Raw genomic sequence first — 18878 nt, 5'->3', positions numbered from 1 at the left:
TTACCAAATTACTACTTTGAACATTAGTTAATTCATTACATGGTGGCGCTAACACACTGCTTTCGTCTTCACTGTCATTTCTCAGTTTACTTTGGAGCCTAGTATTACGTTCTTCACACGCCATTATTGTCACAATATTTCACACGACAACACAGAAAAACACAATTTCAAGAGCAAAAATAAGAGAACATATTAACATAGCAAATAATATCTAGTTAATTGCAAGCGCAGCTGCGAAATACTTGGTGCAAATCTACATGCATGCCACAACTGTTCTACTGTACAACAATGAAAGACTACAACTACAAAGGAGATTCTCTCTACAATTACGCGCTAGCAATGAACAAAATCTACACTAATTATACAAACTACAAGAAAAAATCAGAAGATTCCAGTGAGGTATCCTCGGCTAAGGGTCGACATATAAAACGTCCCCTTAGAAAAATTGTACATGACTGTGCTTAAACTGACACACAATATTTTTAGCGCAACGCAGTCTCACTTCCAAAAATTCCTACGAAAGAATGGCCCTGACTAACATTAACCTATACCTTTCACAAATCACTTGCGTCACAAAAATCTTGGTTACTCGAACTACTGCAATACAGCGAGCACCACTACTGCCAGCAAAATAAAATATTCGAACTACAGAAGGCAGTAACTATTGATAGGCATAGTTAGCGAATGAAAGATTTTAATAGAGAACAAACAATGTATTTACCTCAGTAGATATAATATATATATATATATATATATATATATATATATATATATATATATATATATATATATATATAGTAGTTCATGACATCCACTCTTACAAATTTCAAAACTCCGCCATCTCTCTCCCCACGTCCACCACTGCTGGCGGCTCACCTCCAACTGAGCAACGCTACGCGCTGTTAACATCAAGCTGCCCAACACTACAATGGCGAGCATTACAACAATGCCAACCGGCCACTGACTGCACACAGCACAGCCAGTGATTTTTCATACAGAGCGCTATGTGGCATTACCAATAAAAAAAACTAAACAGCCTACTTACAAGGGTCAATGTCAACCTGCTGGTGCCTAAGAATGTGAAGGAGGTGAAATCATTTTGGGAAACATTTCTTATTGTGCTAAGCTTACACCCCAGGAAAAACATATCTGCCTTCCTCTTAACCACCTACCTCGAGAAGGGTATCGAGCCATATTATCTGCGGACTTTTAACAGACTTCACAATCCCTCAAGCTGTCTCTGTGCTCCAGTGTCTGTTTAGTTTCATTTACAATGGACATGCCACAAACCCTGCCCATTGAAACGTCCCACCCTGGAACTGATTCGTTCCTGTTGCATCTGAAGCCAGGTGGTGTTGAGCGGCCCAATGCTTACAGGCTACATCGAAGTAGCTTTCAGCTTCGCCAAGTAGCTAGTTGCCCATGTATGTGGAGGTGCTGGCCATCATTTCCAGCATTAATAAGTTCACTGTTTTTTTGCATGAATTAAAGTTCTTACTCATCCTCGATCACAAGCTACTGTTAGCATTATTCAGCTATCGTCCTCAGTTACCCATCTCTTTCGCAGCAATTGTTTTTATAAGATTCGTTACAAGCTACAGCAGACTAATGGAGATGCATTACCGCTGCTACCAGCGTTACCCCACCCGTAGTTCGACCGACAACGGGCTCTCGTTTCTGCACTGGGCGATAACATGTAGCAGACTTTGCTGGATTTTCCTTTCATGATATGGGAAGTTTCGTCAGCCAGAGCAACCGACCCGTCTTTCCTGAAAATTGTCTCGGCAGATCAAATGGGACGGCCCAAGCTTCATCTTTTGTGAGCCTAATCGGCGTTTGTTATATGCAGAGTCAAGGAGGAGTGTGATCTCTGATTGTTGTGTGGGAGAGTCACAGAAATTCGGCAGCTTTCCAAAGTCATCGTTGGACTACATTGTCAGGAAAAGAAATCGCTACTCCAAGGAGTTGTACCACGTAAAAGGTAGCGGGCAGGCGTGTTCCTACAACCTGTCTATTAAAATCTCGCGCCAGTCACATACGAGTGACCCCAGTGGCGCCACGATGAGGGTCCACAACAGGTTGCTGTAAATACAGGCTGTTTCGGTTGTGAGCGTTAGTTGCCTTAGAGACTGGAAGTGATGGGTCAGTCCAGAATGCCCTTAAGGCGACAAAGATGCCATTGGCAACACCTCACTAGCTTTGAAGAAGGTCATGTAATAGCATTATGAGATGTTGGACGTTCCTTGTGCGATATTGCTGAGAGATTTGACGTAAATGTAGCCACTGCATATGATTGCTGGCAGCGCTGTCGCGATAGTATGCAGTTGCAAGAACGCCGGGCTCCGAAGGGCGATTGGGGAGACCAGCGTGTCTTGCATATGGCTTTGGCCTGCAGCAGCTATTTAACCAGCAGTTGTGACCACAGTGACAGAAACAACTGTTACAGATCGGTTACTTCAAGGACAGATCCGAGACAGAAGCTCTTTACGCTGCATTCCACTGACCTCAAGCAGCCGCCATTTGCGACTTCACTTGTGTCAAGGTGAACGGCTGTCTCATAAAATTCCTGGGGCTGTGATGTTAACCAGTTCCGCGCGTAAAGCTGGACGTGATTGTCAGAGGTGAATCTTTTGCCCCTCAGAGTCTTTTTAAGGGGACCGAAAATGGCGTAATCACAGGGAGAGAGGTCCGGACTGTATGGAGGGTGGTCGATAACCTCCCATTTGTTGTGCAGTCTGTGTTGGCCGTATGAGGCTTTTCATTGACGTGGAGCAGAATGACCCCATTGGTGAGATTGCCTGGTCGTTTTGATTTGATCACTTGGTGAAAGGTGGTCATGGTATGCGAGTAGCGCTGGGCATTCACTGTTGTCACGTGTTGCAGGAAGTGAATCAGTACGGGACCATCTCGGTCACACACAAACGTCAGCATAACTTTTTCTGCTGCACTCGTATGGATGACGTTGGCTTTTTTTCAGTGGTGGTGTCCCTGGATGCTTTCCCTGGAGACTCTGTCTTGTATTGTTGACTTAGTTGTCACCTCTCATGATCGCAACCATTAATTATGATTAACAAGATTTTTACAGAACTTCGAAGTGCAGGGAGCTCATCTCCCCTAGCAGGATTTAGTCGGCCATCACGCTGACGGTTGATTTTATTAAATGTAAATGGGAGAGACTTCTCAATTTCGATCTTTCATTAATTTCAAAGTTAAAAAACGTAGTAATAATTTTCAGTTACTAAAGTCCACAGCACTGAATGAGTTCAGTATGTTTCAATTTGGCAGCCTAAGGGCAGACGAGATTCTCTCCACTTTTGCCTTGCAAATAATGAACAATAAATATTGAAAATCAGTATATTCAGAAAGCTCCGCCATATCTCAGTTAATCTTTGTGATATTTGGTACATAAATAACCAGTAGCCCCTGAGACCCATGTTAATAATTGCACTTTGCGCAACAATACTTACATTTTCATTTCTAAACAGCAGCGATGACGCAAGCTATCTTTACAAGGCGGTGAGTCGCGCGTTGTGTTAAAAAATTTTATATTGTACGTACTTCGGGGCAGCCGATGTCCTTACGAGTGATATCGCGGTATAAATTAATTAAAAGTCTCATGCTAGCCCACCATATTTAAAGCCACTCCAACCAAAATCATAAAAAATATAATTATAAAAATAAAAATGTATAATTATCCCGCGATAAAGTGACCACACACACACACACACACACACACACACACATACATACACTTATACCGTGATAGCGCGCGACCGCTACGGTCGCAGGTTCGAATCCTGCCTCGTTCATGGATGTGTGTGATGTCATTAGGTTACTTAGGTTTAAGTAGCTCTAAGTTCTAGGGGACTGATGACCTCAGATGATAAGTACCATAGTGCTCAGAGCCTTTTGAGCTTACGTGGCCCTAGTTGACAAACTCCTGTTGGCATCTATCTCGGGTTCTTCTGTCACATTCACCTCATAATTTTTCTGACGTTTGTCCTGGTTCGCAGTCAGAGCTTCACCCCCCCCCATTCCAGGCAGTAAACTGGAGCCGAGCTCGCTGTCGCAAACTATATGTTTCCGGCGCGCCAACGTCAAAGGGCTTCTCCGGCGTCATTTCCGGTGCCGTTCACCTCTTGCTACCTGCAGCGCTTGTTCGCTACAGCACGAGAACACAGGATTGTTTTATCTTCAGGCTTTCTATTTTCTTGTTGAAGCTATTCTCGTGTTTCTGTATTTCTATACCTTCTCTCAACAAGCGAGTGTGACAGCTCTTCTCTACAGACGGGCCAACCACGTTGGCGAATTTTACTACGTGGTCGGTCTCACTCAGCGCGTCCTTTGCCACGGCCGATTTCTACACCTGCCCCAACCTGCAATGTCGCTAATTTTCTTTGATAATGGTGTTGATTTGTCGTCCACTTATTCCAAAATAAAATTTTAGTGGTGTGCATGGTATCTGGTATATTCCCGACATCGCAAGACAGGCCCTTTCCCCCTTTGCCCATCTGACATACGCTTTGGTCTTCTTTGTGGGTTCGTAAATAGTCTATACGCCGTGTTTGTTCAATACACTGCCAGTTCTTTCCGTCATTCTGGGAATGTGGGGCAGAAGGGACGTGCCAGACATTTTCTTCTCTGATCTGTCATTTCACCGAATGATGGACTCTGTTATGCTTCTAATATAACTTGTGGAGTACCCATTGCGCCTCAGAACACATTCCGAGTGTTGCATTTCGTGTCTGACCGAGCGAGATGGCACAGTGGTAGCACACTGGACTCGCATTCGGGAGGACGACGGTTCAATCCCGCGTCCGGCCACCCTGATTTAGGTTTTCCGTGATTTCTCTAAATCACTCCAGGCAAACGCTGGGATAGTTCTTTTGAAAGGGCACGGCCGACTTCCTTCCCCTTCCCTCCCTAATCCGACGAGACATATGACCTCGCTGTTTGGTCACTTCCCCAACCCCCCTCCCAAAAAAAAAAAAAAAATCGCGTCTGAGGTACTGCGACTCACATATTCGCGTTATAAGCGTATTAATCATGCCTCTTTTATGGCTCGTGTGATGATTTGACAGTTTGTGCAGGAATCGGCCCGTTTTCGGGAGAAGCTGTGTCCCAGGTTTTTACGACCCCTTGTGACCAGCCCATCTAGAAATTGTATTTTTTTGTTAATTTCTACCTCCGTGGTAAATTTTATGTTGGTATGTAGGCTGCCCAAGGTGCTTAGGTAGTCACCGATCTCTTCCAATTCGCCACCACCCAAGCTCATCTTATCTACTACAGAATGCAACGAGCTTCGTGAACGATATGCAACACAGAGATACTTGGTAAGAAAGGATGAAAACTTTTCTACATTTTCTATCAACTAAGTTGCAGAATGCAACAAGAAGACTGGGGCAAGATCGATAGCATCACTCACAGGAGCATGCAGAACGAACTCAAACGCTGAGCTAAGTGACACAAGAAAAACTTTGCACGGTGCTCTAAGCAGACTGACAAGGAGATTCCGGACATATAACGCACAGAATGAGATTTTCACTCTGCAGCGCAGTGTGCGCTGATATGAAACTTCCTGGCAGCTTAAAACTGTGTGCCGGACCGGGACTCGAACTCGGGACCTTTGCCTTTCGCGGGCAAGTTCTCTACCATCTGAGCTATCCAAGCACGACTCACGCCCCGTCCTCACAGCTTTACTTCTGCCAGTACCTCGTCTCCTACCTTCCAAACTTAACAGAAGCTCTCCTGCGAACCTTTCAGAACTAGCACTCCTGAAAGAAAGGATGTTGCGGAGACATGGCTTAGCCACAGCCTGGAGGTTGTTTCCAGAATGAGATTTTAACTCTGCATAGGAGTGAGCGCTGATATGAAACTTCCTGGCAGATTAAGACATGTCTCCGCAATATCATTTCTTTCAGGACTGCTAGTTCTGCATTTCTTTTCGCCACCCTCTGATCACCTTGTCATTATTTAAGAGCTCCAATTTTTGTCTTTGCCCAGTACGTTGGGCACTAAATCACCAAGTCACTTTCTTTACTTATTTGGCGCCCGCAAGCGTATGCTCAAATCTTGTTGCATGTATTTTGGTGCGTTATATTTCAAGCCAAGCCAACTGTTCGAGTCTTTCTTCCACCTATGTTTCCCATCCCTAGCGTCGGTGAAATATTTACGGTTTCCGCATCGCGGTGTGATTTCAAGCTGAATCCAGGTTAGCCACTGAACATCCTTACTATCGGGTGTAAGTGGGGGGGGGGGGGGGGGGGGGGGGTTGCCTTGGCCAGTAACCTTATTATATTTTAGCAACTTTCCACTTTTTTTTCTACGCTGCCAGCTTGAAACCTGATGACTTACGTTTTTACTCGTTGTAGTTAAAAGTTTCTTCTCTGTTCATCAGGTTATCATTGTATGATTTTGCCTTGGGGTGTGTTCCAACCGGTTGTTTAGAAAAGGAGGAGTGTGGTTACCAGTGTGTTGGGCCAGCCCTAAGTAATTTCGGGTCCTTTCATCAGGACCATACAGCCCGATGAGTGGTGGTTTCATATCAAGCAGTTTTAACTATTTTTTTTTTTGTTTTCTTATGGTGAACTCCATTTTAGGTAAACCTGAACTGTTTGTTGTGTTTTAGTCAAACATCATCTAAAGATGTTTTTGGCCTGCTTGTTTTGAAGACTGCTTTCTTAGTACCTTTGAAGAGATTGTTTTGTTAGTTCAATTCTGTTCGTCTCTTACTGAAGTTTGGAGCAGCCAGTGGCACTCAAGATAAGTATATTTTTGCAAAGAGATTATTTAAACTTCATGTTCCCATGAATGCCTTTTGGACAGTTTAGGACAAGTAACTGAATTAACAGTATATTTTGTGTTATTTCATCTCACTGAAATACTGATCGATTATCAGTAATTGTTCTTAAATTCTTTTACCTAATTGCCTAGTTTTGTTTTTATAAATTCAGATCCTGCTGCCATATTTGGTACTAAAGATATTTTTTTCTGACGAGCGTTTGTAAAAATCTCGATAGACTTTTTGTCCTTAATTTGCCCTGTCCTTCCTCTCCCTGGCAGCCTTACACCGGTAGTAAATACCATTCGCAATAAAAAGGAAAATAATTCAACGTACATTGAAGAATTAGGAAAAATTGTGTGAAAGCATTTGTCTGGGATGTAGCCTTACGTGGAAATGGTTCCTGAGTGATAAACGGTACATGACTAGAAGCTTTGGAAATGTGGTGTTACAGAAAAATTCTGAAGATCAGTTGGGTATATAAGGTAACTAACAAATAAGTACTGTGTCGGGAAGAAAGTAATTTTATGGCAAAACGTGAGTAAAATATGAGATATGTTGATAGACATTTCCTGAAGCATCCAGCGTTGGCTGAGATTGGTCGCAAAGGCGAGGATGGGGATGAATGCTGCTGACACATAGTCGTACAGTAAGACATCACTACTGTAAACACCTCAAGTACACTTAAGTTGCAACAGTTCTGCAGAGGTGAACGGAGTTGCACAAGGAAGAACAAACCAGTATTCGAACAGAAGGCCGAAGTAACAGCAACAGCGTTTTCTGTTCCATCGTGGAAATACTCTTCCTTTTATCTTCTGTAAAGATATGCTTGCTGGTCAATGGGAATTGAGAATGTGTTTCCCCACACTTGATCCGGCTAATCCGTGGCGCTAACCTTTGTTTCTCAGTAAGTCACCTCTAGACAAGTTTTTACCTGCTTCAGGTAATTTTTTCCAAACGTTCGTCGAAGATTTCTAGTGAAGCATAATTCGACTACGGAATTTGCCTTTCCTGTCCTCCAATCCTGGAAAGTTATTTTGGTCGTTATAGCTGTCTAATATACAATATTCTTTTCTTTGTACGTCTAATGTAGTTATTACTGTCACGTAATGGAGTCCTACTATATTGTACGGACAACGATATGATGTTCCGTATGATATTTTGCCTATATGTATGCCAGAGCGTTGAAGATATTCGACGTACCTTAACTGATTTTTCCAAGTGCTGGATAAGGTAGACAAAAGATCAACAGTTGCTGTGGCATTATCATTTGTCCCACTTAGCTCTTCTACTAACCTTTTTTATTCCCATTTCCATTGGCAGTACGTCGTTTACCTTCCTAAGAGGAGCAAACCCATCCATGAGAGTTTACTTCAGTTTCTCTTCTATACAGCAATGTTCCGACTTCTTTTACTGTTATTAAAGGTTGATAATGTGAAACCCGAGGCAAATGAATAGTCAGCTGGCAAGTTCGCTGACAAAGTTTAAATATTAATTAATGGTAACTGTAAATACAGACGAATAAGTAAAGAATAATTCAAAACATTAACACATGTAGTAAAGATAGGAAATATACATAGACAAGATAAAATAATTGAAGGCTTAAGACAAGGAAGCAATTAGTCCTTGCTGATATTGAAAATTTATACAGAAAACGCAATAAATAAGTGCAAACAGTCACGTACAGATACCGGCATAAATCGAGAAGGAATATAAATGCTTAGATGCGCGGATGACATTGCTATGATAATTGAAGATAAAATAAATAAACTCAAAAAGAAGTAATGATCTTGTGATCCATGAAATCAGAGGTAAAAATTGAAATTGGAAGAAGTAAAATAAAACAAACAGATCATACAGACATTTGGGCAGTAAGAAAATCGAAAATGGAAGAAAGCAAAAAGACATAAAACAAAACATTGCAGAGGGAAAATCGGTGTTCATGAACGAAAGAAAATTGCTTTGTCCATAGAACGTAGATACTAAAGCACTGGAATAGGTTGCTAGGAGCTGTATTTAGATCGTAATGTTTTATGTCTGTTAAAATAGACAAAAATTCAAAGAAATCTTTTGAAAAGTGTGGGATATGGCGCTGGTGACACCTCTTAACCTCAGGACTACCAACGTATTTTTCATAACGTGTACTACGAAGTGGCGGGTGGCGTGTGTGTGTGTGTGGGGGGGGGGGGGGGGGGGAGGGGGATATTATACCCACCATAAAAAATAATTTAAAAAATCTCTGTTCAGTTTTATTTGCATCATATTTTTCAGTATGTAATGACTGATTTTGAAGTTAGGTCTAGAACCTGTAGATATCTTTTGAAATAGTCTTAGCAATACCAACGCATTTTTCGTAAAGTGAACTCCGAGGGGAGAGGTACTTTTGACCATAGCAGAAATTAAATATATGCATATTTCCTTAATTGTTGTCAACTCCTATTCACAACACACTTTGTAAAGCTATTCAGATAATTAAGGCACATCGCGAACCTGAAAATATGAGTTTGAGATTTCTTCTGAAAATTATAATGTAACGCGTACGCTCGAGAAATCAGACAGAGGGAATTTAAAATGTATCTGGAGAGTGTGGCCAGGTGTAGGGGTTCTCCGGGTGGGTAACAGGCGTCGACAAAGGACCGGCCAGCGGCGGACAATAATAGCGGTTTTCCCACTTAGTTGTTACCAAACGACAGATCTCCAGTGTAGTCTACAGCCAATGTCCGATACACTGTCGGTTTTGGCTATAGTATGAAAGATGACCATATTGCGAAACTTCATAATTTGATAATAACTGGATGTTTCACAGAAAAATACAAACATATCAGAATGCTTTCGGCACTGAGGCGAATGTTTTAAGACTTCCATATTATAAGTATCATAAGAAATGTAGAGGTCTGTTACACGCAGTTAAGAATCATAATTAACAATAATCACTGCAGTTTATAATTGAAGAAGCCTCTATTCGATCTCGAGGCACGCAAGCCTCCCCACCAACGGCAAGGTCCATGGCTCATGGGGGTAGGCGTATCTGTTGAGAGGCCAGACTTCAGTAGTTGCAGGGGCAACAGTCTGGATGATTGACTGATGTGGCCTTGCAACACTAACGAAAACGGCCTTGCTGTGCTGGTACTGCGAACGGCTGAAAGCAAGTGGAAACTACAGCCGTAATTTTTCCTGAGGACATGCAGCTTTACTGTGTGGTTAAATGATGATGGCGTCCTCTTGGGTAAAATATTCCGGAGGTAAAATAGTCCCCCATTCGAGTCTCCGGGTGGGGACTACTCAAAAGGACGTCGTTATCAGGAGAAAGAAAACTGGCGTTCTACAGATCGGAGCGTGTAGTGTCAGATCCCTTAATCGGGCAGGTACGCTGGAAAATGTAAAAAGGGAAATGGATAACTTGAAGTTAGATTTAGTGGGAATTAGTAACGTTCGGTGGCAGGAGGAACAAGTCCTTTGGTCAGGTGAATACAGGGTTATAAATACAAAATCAAATTGGGGTAATGCAGGAGTAGGTTTAATAATGAATAAAACAATAGGAATGCGGGTAAGCTACTACAAACAGCATAGCGAACGCATTGTTGTAGCCAAGATAGACAAGAAGCCGACGCCTACGTCAGTAGTAAAGTCTACATGACAACTGGCTCTGCGGATAACGAAGAAATTGAAGAAATTTATGAGGAGATAAAATAAATTCAGATAGTGAAGGGAGACGAAAATTTAATAGTAATGGGTGGCTGGAATTCGATAGTAGGAAAAGGAAGAGAAGGAAACGTAGGAGGTGGGCGTAAGAAATGAAAGAGCAAGCCGCCTGGTGGAATTTTGCACAGAGCGCAACTTAATTCTAGCTAACACTTGGTTCAAGAATCATAAAAGAAGGTTGTATACATGGAAGAAGTCTGGATATACTGACAGGTTTCAGATAGATTATGTAATGGTAAGACAGAAATGTAGGAGCCAGGGTTTAAACTGTAAGACATTTCCAGGAGCAGATGTGGACTCTGACCACTATCTATTGGTTATGAATTGTAGATTAAAACTGAAGAAACTGCAAAGAGATGGGAATTTAAGGAAATGGGGCCTGGATAAACTGAAAGAACCAGAGGTTGTACAGAGGTTCATGGAGAGCAAAAGGAAACAATTGACAAGAATGGGGGAAAGAAATACAGTAGAAGCAGAATGGGTAGCTCTGAGTGATGAAGTAGTGAAGGCAGCAGAGGATCAAATAGGTAAAAAGACGAGGGCTAGTAGGAATCAATGGGTGACAGAAGGAATATTGAATTTAATTGACCAAAGGAGAAAGTATAAAAATGCAGTAAGTGAAGCAGGTAAAAAAGAATACAAGCGTCTTAAAAATGAGATCGACAGAAATTGCAAAATGGCTAAACAGGGATGGCTAGAGGGCAAATGTAAGAATGTAGAGGCTTATCTCACTAGGGGTAAGAAGTGAAAGCAGAAATGTGGAAGGAGTATATAGAGGGTCTATACCATGGCGATATACTCTACCTTCTGGTGAGCAAGATGTATGAGACAGGAGAAATACCCTCAGACCTCAAGAAGAATATAATAATTCCAAACCCAAAGAAAGCAGGTATTGACAGATGTGAAAATTATCGAACGATCAATTTAATAAGTCATAGCTGCAAAATACTAACGCGAATTCTTTACAGACGAATGGAAAACCGGTAGAAGCCGACATCGGCGAAGATCAGTTTGGATTCCGTAGAAATATTGGATCACGTGAGGTAATACTGATCCTACGACTTATCTTAGAAAATAGATTATGGAAAGGCAAAATATACATTTGTCGGATTTGTGGACTTAGAGAAAGCTTTTGACAATGTTGACTGGAATACTCTCTTTCGAATTTTGAATGTGGCAGGGGTAAAATACTGGGAGCGAAAGGCTATTTACAATTTGTACAGAAACGAGATGGCAGTTATAAGAGTCGAGGAGCATGAAAGGGAAGCAGAGGTAGGGAAGGGAGTGAGTCAGGTTTGTAGCCTGTCCCCAATGTTATTAAATCTGTATATTAAGCAAGCAGCAAAAGAAACAAAGGAAAATTCGGAGTAGGTATTAAAGTCCATGGAGAAGAAACACAAACGTTGACGTTCACCGATGACATTGCAATTCTGTCAGAGACAGCACAGGACTTGGAACAGCAGTTGAACGGAATGGACAGTGTCTTGAAAGGAGAATATAAGATGAACACAAACAAAAGCAAAACCAGGACAATGGAATGTAGTCGAATTAAGTCGGGTGCTGCTGAGGGAATTATATTAGGAAATGAGACACTTAAAGTAGTAGTTTTTCTACTTGGGGAGCAGAATAACTGATGGTGGCCGAAGTAGAGACAATATAAAATGTAGACTGGCAATGGCAAGTAAAGCGTTTCTGAAGAAGAGAAATCGGTTAACTTCGAGTATTGATTTAAATGTCAGGAAGTCGTTTCTGAAAGTATTTCTATGGAGTGTAGCCATGTATGGAAGTGAAACATGGACGATAAATAGTTTGGACCAGAAGAGAATAGAAGCTTTCGAAATGTGGTGCTTCAAAAGAATGTTGGAGATTAGGTGGGTAGATCACATAACTAATGAGGAGGTATTGAACAGAATTGGGGAGAATCGGAGTTTGTGGCACAACTTGACAAGAAGAAGGGACCGGTTGGTAGGACATGTTCTGAGGCATCAAGTGGTCACAAATTTAGCATTGGAGGGCAGCGTGGAGGGTAAACATCGTAGAGGGAGACCAATAGTTCAATACACTAAGCAGATTCAGAAGGATTCAGGTTGCAGTGAGAACTGGGAGATGAAAAAGCTTGCACAAGATAGAGTACTATGGAGAGCTGCATCAAACCAGTCTCAGGACTGAAGACAACAACAACTACAACTCTTCGATCTTAATAAACAAAGCATTGCATGATAGTTTAGGATTCTAGCTGTTATCATTGAAAGTTATACACTAATACACTTTTTTAATTTATTGAACTCTTTCGGTTTGTATACTTTTATTATGTAATAATATCTGCTCATAGTGTTCTCCACAAATGCAACAGTGTGATAGTTCTCAGGTCTAGCCATTCGTGACCAAGTTACGCATATCCCAGTTATTAAATGTTTCTGAATGATAACTAAAATCTGAATGATAACCAAAATCAAATATCGGCCTTAATTTGAGGAAGAAATGTCTGAGAATGTACGTCTGGAGAATCTGAGTTTGGAGCAGGTTATTGTATGGTAGTGAAACATACACTGTGGAAAAACCGGAACAGGAGAGAATCGAAGACTTTGAGACGTTGAGCTACGCACTATGTTGAAAATTTGGCGGACTGATAAAGTACGGAATGAGGATGTTCGGCGCAGAATCCGAGAGGAATGGAATATGTGGAAAACACTGATAAGGAGAAGGGACAGGATGATAGGACATCTGCTAAGACATTAGGGAATGACTTCCATGGCACTAGAGAGAGCTGTAGAGGGCAAAAACTGTAGGGGAAGACAGAGATTGAAATACATCCAGCAAATAATTGAGGTTGTAGGTTGAAAGTGCTACTCTGAGATGCAGAGGTTGACACAGGAGAGCCGGCCGCATCAAACAGTCAGAAGACTGATGACTAAAGATAAAGTGTGGCGTATTCTTGAGTACTGCTCGAGTGTTTGGGATCAAAGGAGGGCTGCTGGATATTTTACTACTGGGTTCGAACAATTCCCAAGTGCTGCGGAGATGCTTCGGGAACTAAAATGGAAAATCCTTGAGGGAAAGCGAAGTTCTTTTCGAGACACACTACTGAGAAAATTCCGCTACGATTACACAGATTTACGCAATCTTAGTTGCAACTAACGCTTTATCAATTCTTATCATTTAAACGGAATTATTGTAGAAGTACTATTACTGATATTCTTTCATGTGATTGAATAAATTATCTCTGTTTTGAACATATATTTGTCGTGTCATCTACACCAATTTCATACCAGCAGATAGTAAACATTTATTGCTATTCATTATTATTTATTTAAAATAAATTTACTTTTATTTAAAAATTGCTTACCTTGCAAGTGCTTTAAGTTTTTAACTGGAGGACCATTGCCTGTAACTGTTACTTCAGCTATCTTAGGTAATGGGGATGAAAGTTGACGTGCATGGATTGACAATTTGACAATGTCAAGTCACATTTTATGAACAGAGCGTTGTGTAGCCCAGATGCCAATCGACAAAAAACTCTTAATTGTAGTAAGTTGCGAATAAGGTTGCTGCCAAGGAACCCTAATTAAAAAATCTACCCACATTCGTTTATCAGTTGGTATGTCGCAAAAGTCACATTCCATCATTATCAGTTCAAAGTTTTGGGTTAAGCTTTACTGAATAAATTTTAAACAGTTATCTGTCTGGTACAGGAAATCATTACAAACAATAAATATTTTATTCAAAATTTCAAAAAATTGAGTACACCACTAGATGACGATATTTTCAAAAGGTGGACATGAAGTACTTGGTAAAGCGAGGGTTAAAGATAAAGTAGTCAGTTATAACCACGAAGCAGGAAGTCCTCAAAGACATGGAGAATAAAAGTAATTTATGATAAAAACAGAACGAAGAACACAAGAGTGGATGGATCACACAAAACGACACAACCAGTTCCCTGTAAATATCTTAAAGGGTCCATTACATGGAAAGATACCCTGAGAGATATAGGACTGCTATTTTCGAAACAGGCTAAACGTAATCCCGGTGTCTTCAATTAGTAGAAGTGTGGATGTTACTATCGAGTCGGTGTAAACAGATCCCTGTCAGCTGCATTTGGCGGGCGCTGCTGCTTCGCACCGATACCACAACAAATCAGATAAACACAATTTTGTAAATGTCTGTATGTCAACGCCTTACTATATCCGGGGTTCTGTGGACGCCTCCTACAGTTTGCTGTTGATAGGGGGGATCAATACCACCTGATGCCAGGGACCATCACACGCCGACTCCTATATAGCTTCTAATAGGACCATATGGTTAGCAAGAAAAGAAGAAGAAAAGTGAGGATTATCTCAAATCGATCAATGGTATCCCTTACACCGACTCATTTCAAATATATCGAGAGTTCTAAACGTCTAAGGTGAATTATATGGATGGAAAGATCCCAAATATAACCGGGCTGAGGTAAAACAGTTATGACTTATAATTAATAAGTACTTTAGAATAAAATTTTCACCCTACATCGGAGTGTGCGCTTATACGAAACTTCCTGGCAGATTAAAACTGTGTGCGGGACCAAGACCCGAACTCAGGACCTTTGCCTTTCGCAGGCAAGTGCTCTACCAACTGAGCCACCCAAGCACGACTCAGGCCCCGTCCTCACAGCTTTAATTCCAACAGTACCTCGTCTCCTACCTTCGGTGGCTCAGTTGGTCGAGCACTTGCCCTCGAACGGCAAAGGTCCCGAAATCGGCACACAGTTTTAAGCTGCCAGGAATTTTAATAAGTACTTTCCTTATTTAATTTAGATAAACAATTTACTCGTTACACAAACAACTTATGTGAAAAGGAGGTATTCCAAGCGACGACTCATCTCAAGTAAGAATTTGCTTCATGTGATCTGCAGTACACAATAATATGCTGCAAGATGGACAAAATATCATTTTAATGATAAACTAAAAATACCTCAGATGTATTACCACACGTTTATGTGTTACGGCGGGTGTCATTCTTAAAACATGTTCAGGTTGGCGCGTTTTGCATAAATCGTATGGTTGTCGTATGTATCACAAATATTCTGTCGAACGCGTGGCGGAAGTAAGCCTAACAGCCACGGCATGCTTCATACTCTAGAAAGCTGTTGATGTTTTTTGATGGATTAGGGGGGGGGGGGGGGAGAGTGTGGGAGAGGGACGGGTCGTGCTGTGGCATTTGCTTTTCAGCTGAGAGAAAACCACCGAATCCCCTTAATTTTACTTAATTCTGGGCCTCTAGATTTATATTTCTGAATGTTTCTCCTGTAAGTAGGCTGTTTAGGCTTATATGTTGGTAACGTCACCTAGCGCTCTGTATGAAAATCGCTGGCTGTGCTGTGTGCAGCCTGTGCCTGGTTGACATTGTTAGAATATTCGCCGTTGTAGCGTTCGGCAGTTGGCTGTTAACAGTGCGTAGCATGAGCAGTTGAAGGTGAGCCGATAGCAGTGGTGGATGTGGGGAGTGAGATGGCGGAGTTTTGAGAGCGGATGATCTGGACGTGTGCCCATCAGAGAGGGTAAATTTGTAAGACTGGATGTCATGAACTGTTGTAGAATTTTAGAATATGTTTTTTGCTTGAGTTGTTGTTGTTGTTGTCTTCAGTCGTGAAACTGGTTTGATGCAGCTCTCCATGCTACTCTATCCTGTGCAAGCTTCTTCATCTCCCAGTACCTACTGCAACCTACATCCTTCTGAATCTGCTTAGTGTAGTCATCTCTTGGTCTCCCTCTACGATTCTTACCCTAGACACTGCCCTCCAATACTAAATTGGTGATCCCTTGATGCCTCAGAACATGTACCACCAACCGATCCCTTCTTCTGGTCAAGTTGTGCCACAAACTTCTCTTATCCTCAATCCTATTCAATACTTCCTCATTAGTTATGTGATCCACCCACCTAATCTTCAGCATTCTTCTGTAGCACAATATTTCGAAAGCTTCTATTCTCGTCTTGTTCAAACTATTTATCGTCCATGTTTCACTTCCATACGTGGCTACACTCCATAGAAATACTTTCAGAAACGACTTTATGACATTTAAATCTATTCTCGATGTTAACAAATTTCCCTTCTTCAGAAACGCTTTCCTTGCCATTGCCAATCTACATTTTATATCCTCTCTACTTCGACCATCATCAGTTATTCTGCTCCCCAAGTAGAAAAACTACTACTTTAAGAGTCTCATTTCGTAATCTAATCCCTCAGCATCACCCGACTTAATTCGACTACATTCCATTATCCTCGTTTTGCTTTTGTTGCTGTTCATCTTATATACTCCTCTCAAGAAACTGTCCATTCCATTAAACTGCTCTTCCAAGTCCTTTGCTGTCTCTGACAGAGTTACGATGTCATCGGCGAACCTCAAAGTTTTTATTTCTTCTCCATGGACTTCAATACCTACTCCGAATTTTTCTTTTGTTTCCTTCACTGCTTGCTCTATATACAGATTGAATAACATTGGGGATAGACTACAGCTCTGTCTCACTCCCTTCCCAACCACTGCTTCCCTTTCATGTCCCTCGACTCTTATAACTGCCATCTGGTTTCTGTACAAATTGTAAATAGCCTTTCGCTCCCTGTATTTTACCCCTGCCACCTTCAGAATCTGAAAGAGAGTATTCCAGTCAACATTGTCAAAAGCTTTCTCTAAGTCTACAAATGCTAGAAACGTAGGTTTGCCCTTCCTTAATCTAGCTTCTAAGATAAGTCGTAGGGTCAGTATTGCCTCACGTGTTCCAACATTTCTGCGGAATCCAAACTGATCTTCGCCGAGATCGGCTTCTACTACTTTTTCCATTCGTCTGTAAAAAATTCGCGTTAGTATTTTGCAGCTGTGACTTATTAAACTGATAGTTCGGTAATTTTCACATCTGTCAACACCTGCTTTCTTTGGGATTGGAATTATTATATTCTTCTTGAAGTCTGAGGGTATTTCACCTGTTTCATACATTTTGCTCACCAGATGGTAGAGTTTTGTCAGGACTAGCTCTCCCAAGGCCGTCAGTAGTTCCAATGGAATGTTTGTCCACTACAGGGGCCTTGTATCGACTCAGGTCTTTCAGTGCTCATCATGTCATTTTTGGAAACTCAGAATTTACTCTGTAGTAATCAACATGGATTCCGGAAACAGCGATCATGTCAGACCCAACTCGCTTTATTTGTGCATAAGACCCAGAACATATTAGATACAGGCTCCCAGGTAGATGCTATTTTCCTTGACTTCCGGAAGGACTTCGATACAGTTCCGCACTGTCGCCTAATAAACAAAGTAAGAGCCTGCGGAATATCAGACCAGCTGTGTGGTTGGATTGAAGAGTTTTTAGCGAACAGAACACAGCATGTTGTTATCAATGGAGAGACGTCTACGGACGTAAAGTAACCTCTGGCGTGCCACGGGGGAGTGTTATGGGATATTTGCTTTTCACAATATATATTAATGACCTGGTAGTTGGTGCCGGATGTTCCATGCGGCTTTTCGCGGATGATGCTGTAGTACACTGAGAAGTTGCAGCATTAGAAAAATGTAGCGAAATGCAGGAAGATCTGCAGCGGATAGGCACTTGGTGCATGGAGTGTCAACTGATCCTTAACATAGACAAATGTAATGTATTGCGAATACATAGAAAGAAGGATCTTTTATTGTATGATTGAACAAACATTGGTAGCAGTAACGTCTGTAAAATATCTGGGAGTATGCGCGCGGAACGATTTGAAGTGGAATGATCAATGATCATATAAAATTAAATGTTGGTAAGGCGGGTACCAGTTTGAGATTCATTGGGAGAGTCCTTAGAAAATGTAGTCCATCAACAAAGGAGGTGGCTTACAAAACACTCGTTCCACCTATACTTGAGTATTGCTCATCAGTGTGGGATCCGTACCAGATCGGTTTAACGGAGGAGATAGAAAAGATCCAAAGAAGAGCGGCGCGTTTCGTCACAGGGTTATTTTGGTAACCGTGATATCGTTACGGAGATGTTTAGCAAACTTAAGTGGCAGACTCTGCAAGAGAGGCGCTCTGTATGGCGGTGTAGCTTGTTCGCCAGGTTTCGAGAGGGTACTTTTCTGGATGAGGTATCGAATATATTGCTTTCCCCTACTTATACCTCCCGAGGAGATCACGAATGCAAAATTAGAGAGATTCGAGCGCGCACGGATGCTTTCAGACAGTCGTTCTTCCCGCGAACCATACGCGACTGGAACAGAAAGGGGAGGTAATGACAGTGACACGTAAAGTGCGCTCGGCCACACACCGTTGGGTGGCTTGCAAAGTATAAATGTAGTTATATATGACTTTTGAACACTATTAAGATAAATACATTTTTTGTTTTTTATCTAAATCTTTCATTTCCTAACTATGCCTATCCTGTAGTTAGTCCC

The sequence above is a fragment of the Schistocerca gregaria genome, chromosome 1, assembly GCF_023897955.1.
Source record: "Schistocerca gregaria isolate iqSchGreg1 chromosome 1, iqSchGreg1.2, whole genome shotgun sequence".
Taxonomy (NCBI): Eukaryota; Metazoa; Arthropoda; class Insecta; order Orthoptera; family Acrididae; genus Schistocerca; species Schistocerca gregaria.
The sequence above is the reverse complement of the archived record's forward strand: the minus strand, read 5'-3'. Positions refer to the sequence as shown.